Here is a 6,373-nt window from a genome sequence, read left to right as displayed (position 1 = left end):
AGCTGTGAAGCCGTCTGGACCTGGGCATTTGTTTGCTGGAAGATTTCTGATTATATCCTCTAGTTCCGTGCTTGTGATGGGTCTGTTCAGGTTTTCTATTTCTTCCTGGTTCAGTTTTGGAAAGTTGTACTTTTCTAAGAATTTGTCCATTTCTTCCAAGTTGTCCATTTTATTGCCATATAATTTCTGATAGTAGTCTCTAATGATCCTTTGTATTTCTGAGTTGTTGGTTGTGATCTCTCCATTTTCATTTCTAATTTTATTGATTTGGTTCTTCTCTGTTTCTTGATGAGTCTGGCTAGTGGTTTGTCAATTTTATTTACCCTCTCAAAGAACCAGCTTTTGGCTTTGTTGATTTTTGCTATGGTCTCTTTTCTTTTGCATTTATTTCTGCCCTAATTTTTAAGATTTCTTTCCTTCTACTAACCCTTGGGTTCTTCATTTCTTCCTTTTCTAGTTGCTTTAGGTGTAGAGTTAGGTTATTTAGTTGGCTTTTTTCTTGTTTCTTGACGTATGCCTGTATTGCTATGAACCTTCCCCTTAGCACTGCTTTTACAGTGTTCCAGAAGTTTTGGGTTGTTGTGTTTTCATTTTCATTCATTTCTATGCATATTTAGATTTCTTTTTTGATTTCATCTATGATTTGTTCGTTATTCAGCAGCGTGTTGTTCAGCCTCTATATGTTGGCATTTTTAATAGTTTTTCTTCTGTAATTGAGATCTAATCTTACTGCATTGTGGTCATAAAAGATGCTTGGAATGATTTCAATTTTTTTGAATTTACCAAGGCTAGATTTATGGCCCAGGATGTGATCTATCCTGGAAAAGGTTCTGTGTGTGCTTGAGAAAAAGGTGAAATTCATTGTTTTGGGGTGAAATGTCCTATACAGATCTATTAGGTCTAACTGGTCTACTGTACCATTTAAAGTTTGTGTTTCCTTGTTAATTTTCTGTTTAGTTGATCTATCCGTAGGTGTGAGTGGGGTATTAAAGTCTCCCACTATTATTGCATTGTTGTTAATTTCCCCTTTCATACTTGTTAGTAATTGTCTTACATATTGCAGTGCTCCTATGTTGGGTGCATAAATATTTATAGTTGTTATATCTTCTTCTTGGATTGATCCTTTGATCATTATGTAGTTTCCTTCTTTGTCTCTTTTCACAGCCTTTGTTTTAAAGTCTATTTTATCTGATATGAGTATTGCTTCTCCTGCTTTCTTTTGGTCTCTGTTTTCGTGGAATATCTTTTTCCAGCCCTTCACTTTCAGTCTGTGTGTGTCCCTCGTTTTGAGGTAGGTCTTTTGTAGACAACATATATGGGGGTCTTGTTTTTGTATCCATTCAGCCAGCCTTTGTCTTTTGGTTGGGGCATTCAACCCATTTACGTTTAAGGTAATTATTGATAAGTATGATCCTGTTACCATTTTCTTATTGTTTTGGCTTCGAGTTTATACACCCTTTCTGTGTTTCCTGTCTAGAGAAGATCCTTTAGCATTTGTTGGAGAGTTGGTTTGGTGATGCTGAATTCTCTCAGCTTTTGCTTGTCTGTAAAGCTTTTGATTTCTCCTTCATATTTGAATGAGATCCTTGCTGGGTATAGTAATCTGGGCTGTAGGTTATTTTCTTTCATCATTTTAATTATGTCTTGCCATTCCCTCCTGGCCTGAAGAGTTTCTGTTGAAAGATCAGCTGTTATCATTATGGGAATCCCCTATGTTATTTGTTGCTTTTCCCTTGCTGCTTTTAATATTTGTTCTTTGTTAATTTGATTAATATGTGTCTTGGAGTATTTCGCCTTGGGTTTATCCTGTTAAGGACTGTCTGGGTTTCTTGGACTTGCGTGATTATTTCCTTCCCCATTTTAGGGAAGTTTTCAACTATTATCTCCTCAAGTATTCTCTCATGGTCTTTCTTTTTGTCTTCTTCTTCTGGGACTCCTATGATTCAAATGTTGGGGCATTTAACATTGTCCCAGAGGTCTCTGAGATTGTCTAAAAAAACCAAAGGTTTCTTAAAGGTTTTTTTTTTTTTTTTTAAATCTTTCTTGGTGGTGAAAATCATTTTATGAGGGGTAATTTCTTTGAATGATTAAATACAGAACTGATTCTTGCCCAGTGAGTTTATGGAGGAGTAAACATTCTTATTTCCTTAATAGCAGTAGGTATGTGGTTTATTGGCAAGCTTCCCTTTCTCTAGTGTTCACCCCTTCTCCCCCACCCCAGTGAGCTGTGAGCACATTACCAAGGCAAGGCCAATTAGTCTGGCCATTTTGATCATCTTAGAGATGAATGTATTACCCAAGCATGGCCAATAAGAGTTCCACCAAAAGTGTTTGCTGGAACTTTAAGGAAAAGTACTTTCTTACCCCTTAGTTACTAGGATGTATTATAAGTTGGAGCCCCTGGGAGCTCTTGTTACCATAACATGGAAAGAGCTCTGTCTAAGGATAAAACAATGAGGAAAACAGAATTGAGAGAGAGAAATTTCTTATGGCATTTCTAAAACCCTAGATCTAATTGTGTTTGAAGTCAGTCACCTCTTAGATTTCTCGGGAGTGTAAGTCGTTAAGTTACCTTTTAACTCAAGCTAGTTTTGGTTGAGTTTCTTTCACTGACAACTAGAAGTGTACCATCAAAAACACTGTGTAGAATTGTTTTCTACAGGAAGGTAAAGGAGACCCTTACCTACATTGTTGACTATTCGCTTTCTATCATATATCACAGTAACTGGCACAGAGACATGTTTAATCATATTTATGGAATGAATAAATGATTCATCTAATTAGATTAATTTATTTTAATAATTTAGTTCAAATTGTTGGGCACCTATTTTGTTTAAGGTCCTATCATAGGAACTATTAAGATGATAAAAGAAATAAAAGGGACAGAGGATCTCTCCTGCAGTTTCTGAGTTTGTGCAGGTAACAAATTATAATAATAACTTAAGGCAAACTCAGAATGATCTAAATGGAGTGAAAGTTGTATGTTAAAAAATAGCTAAGTCATTAAAAAGCTCTCGAGTTAGACTACTTAGACTTGACTCCATGTTCTATGCTTGTTAACTGAGTAAATTTGGGTACATTATTTAAACTCAGTTTTCTTATCTGTAAAATGGGGGCAATATTTGTATTCCCTTTATAGATCTTTCATGAGGATAAATAGAGGTTTTTATTTAAAAAAATTAAAATACCTAGGATATATTAAGTACTCAGTAACTTTTAACTGTCTTTTTCAGCAAGCAGAGATGGATAGTACAATATTTAAATATGGAAGAAGATAGAATTGGAACTGAAGTCACTCTTGGGAAGCTGAATATTTATTAAATTGCAACTAAGTGTCAGTCATTAAGAAAACTCTGTGTACAGAGTTTGTAATACAAAATCATTAAGCAAAATAATACTTTAGTATTACATGGGTTAGATTTATACTGTGATAGATTTATTTTAGAGAAGATGAGTTAAGATATGCATCCTTGTAAATGGGGTAAAAAAGGGTCCTGTATCTTATATTTTTATGAATTTTAACAGGAAACCATTTAACATTTTAAACTCAGATTGTTAACAATGTCAACTAGATAGTCTGTGACAGGAAAGAAAAAAAAAAGGATTTTCAAAAATAGTGTCTTTAATTGTCTGCAATAAGGTAGATAAGCAGAAGATTAAGTATTATATGTTGTATAGCCTTCCGGATTCATTAATATATAATACAATGCTTAAAGCTCATAAAATTTGATTAAATTTTATAAGGTCTCATTCAGAAATAATTGTCCTTCTATGTCATGAAATGCTTCTTATAATTACTTTTTAATTTTCCTTTAATCTGCAACTCATGGTAAAGTAGTAGTTTCCCAGGGGTTTCTGAATAGAAAGGGAAATAGAGTACCATTAATGGAAAAAGTAGTTCAAATATGCTTAATATTGCTGGCCCACATGTTTCAGAAGCATGGGGGCATTTCCATTTGATTCAGAGGTCAGTGGAGAGAATGAAACAGCATAGTATAGCAGTGGAAAGAACAGAGACTTTGGAAATCTTGACAAAAATAAATTAAAATTGCCTCATTTTGGACAATATAACCTTATTGAGCCCAGGGTTCACCATGAGAAGAAGACAGCAACATTAGCTTCATAGTGTTTTTGTGATGATTAAGGGTGATCTTTATAGGGTGATACTCAGGTTGTTTGGCACATCGAAGGTGATCAATGTATGACTACTATTCTTATTATAAATTATAACTTCCAGTTAGTAATAAAACATGTCAATGAGATTCTGTTTCAAATGTTATGAGTAATGGGAAATACACATCTATCAAAATCAAAATAAAAGAATGGATAATTGCTGGAAATCCTAAGGCAGAAATAAATAAAACTAAAGAGATAAATGTTAAGCATCAACCTCCAAGATTTTGATAGATGTTGACTGAGTCTTAGCTGATATCCTAGCTAATGAATAGCCAAGTTCAGCACTGTAGCACTGCTCCAGCCTGCTCCAAAGATAAAATTGATGTGGAGGTGTTCTATATAGAGATGATGAAGGAACAGCCATTCTCCACTTTCTCTTCTTCTCAAGTTGTTTGCCTTTTTAATTTAGCCTGTAAAGTAAGCATAAGGCTAGATTCTATCAGGAACCGAGCTCCTATCTTAGCATTTTCTATCCGGTTTTCCTGTGTTTGTCCTTACAATCTTTTCTGGCCTCCTCTCTTGACCTTTCACCTTGTCCAATTCTCTCTCTTGTTTGCTTAATGAAAAGTCCACTTCTCTTCTCAAAACTAGGCTCCTCAGGGGCGTCCTCAACCCACCTCATACCATGGAAGGACACATTCCTCAAAATTTGTAAAATACACATGGGGATGTTAAAAGCAGTTACTTTCTGGCCTAAGGACTCCTCATTGTGTTAAATTTAAACTAATCAAATCCCCAGGTTTACATTTATATATTTATATATAAATAGCTTTATCCACTGGCTTCAGGTTATCTAAAAAGTCATAAGTTTTCCTTCTTTTGTTTTTAATGGAGCATTTTGTGAATTCATCCTTGTGTAGGGACCATGCTGGTCTTCTCTGTATCATTCCAATTTTAGCACATGTGTTGCTGAAGCAAGCACTCTTTCCTCCCCCCTTTTCTCCTCCCTCTCTCCTTCTCTCCCTTTCTCTCTGTCTCTTTTTCTAAGATGGTACTCTCTGGCATATATATATAAATATATATATATGCCGTCTGCTTGCTACAGTTTAAATCTTATTTCTACTTTAGGCAAGTATATATTTTTTCCCTCTGTTTTTTCTTTTTCTTCCCCTAGAAAAAATCTTGCAACTGAGTCTGACATATTAAAAAATATAAATTAAGCTTTTTTTTTTTTTTATTGGGGAAAGACCCTGATGCTGGGAAAGATTGAAAGCAGGAGGAGAAGGGGATAACAGAGAATTAGATGATTGGATGGCATCACCAACTTGATGGACAGGAGTTTGAGCAATTTCTGGGAGTTGGTGATGGACAGGGAAGCTTGGTGTGATGCTGTCCATGGGGTTGCAAAGTGTTGGACACGACTGAGTGACTGAACTCAACTGAAGTGGGATCAGACCTCTCCTCTTTCATCTCTATCATTTTCACGGCCTCTGCAGTATCTCTGAGGAGCCCTAGGCCCAGAGAAACACTATTGAAAAACCTTGAGCTAATGAAAAGAGTTATTAACTGAAATTCTGAAGACTGGAGTTTTAGCTTTAGCTCTAACATCAAATTTATATGTGTCACTGATAGGGGTAATTGTCTTATCCGTAAAACAAAGGTTTGAACAGTGGTTCTCAATTTTAGCTATGTATTAGAATCACCTGGGGAGCTTTTAAAAATACTGATGCTCAGGCCTTATACCAATTAAATTAGAGTCTCTGGGGCGTGACCCAGACAACAATATATTTTAGAACTCCCTGGGTGATGCCAATGTGCAACCAAGCTTCAAAACTGCCAAAGAGTTTTTGAGCTATAATGTTTCACAAATCCATAGGTCTTTGCAGCTTGCTTTGGTAGATGTAGTTAAAATGTGCAGAGTCTATTAATTTATAGATAGTACTTAGTGAAGAGTGGGGGTGAATGTGGGCATAAAGATTGAAACCTAGGAAAAAAGTTTTTTGATTATCTTAATAGCTCAGTGTGTTGGGCAAAACACTTAACTCTGTTATATCCCTGATGGGAGTAATTTTAACTTCCTTTAAAATGAGGCTCTCAATGGAGAAATCATATTTAAATGCAGTGTTATTAGTTTTATACCGATAATGACACCATTTGTTAGTATGATCTGCTAAGAATTACACCTAGCTATTTCATTCACAAAATAAATAGAAAGGGCAGATTGACTGCTGAAATGTAAAATATGGTTAATATTCCT

General features: G+C 35.2%; 1 pseudogene; it reads right to left on the bottom strand.

Annotated features, from left to right (window-relative positions):
* Positions 1-4,998: 4,998 nt before the first annotated feature.
* Positions 4,999-5,098, bottom strand: LOC129557702 (U6 spliceosomal RNA; annotated as a pseudogene).
* Between the last annotated feature and the right edge of the window lie 1,275 nt (positions 5,099-6,373).

Source organism: Moschus berezovskii, chromosome 7 (genome assembly GCF_049115385.1).
Source record: "Moschus berezovskii isolate FMDL1 chromosome 7, NW_MosBer_1.0, whole genome shotgun sequence".
Lineage (NCBI taxonomy): Eukaryota > Metazoa > Chordata > Mammalia > Artiodactyla > Moschidae > Moschus > Moschus berezovskii.
The sequence above is the reverse complement of the archived record's forward strand: the minus strand, read 5'-3'. Positions and strand labels throughout refer to the sequence as shown.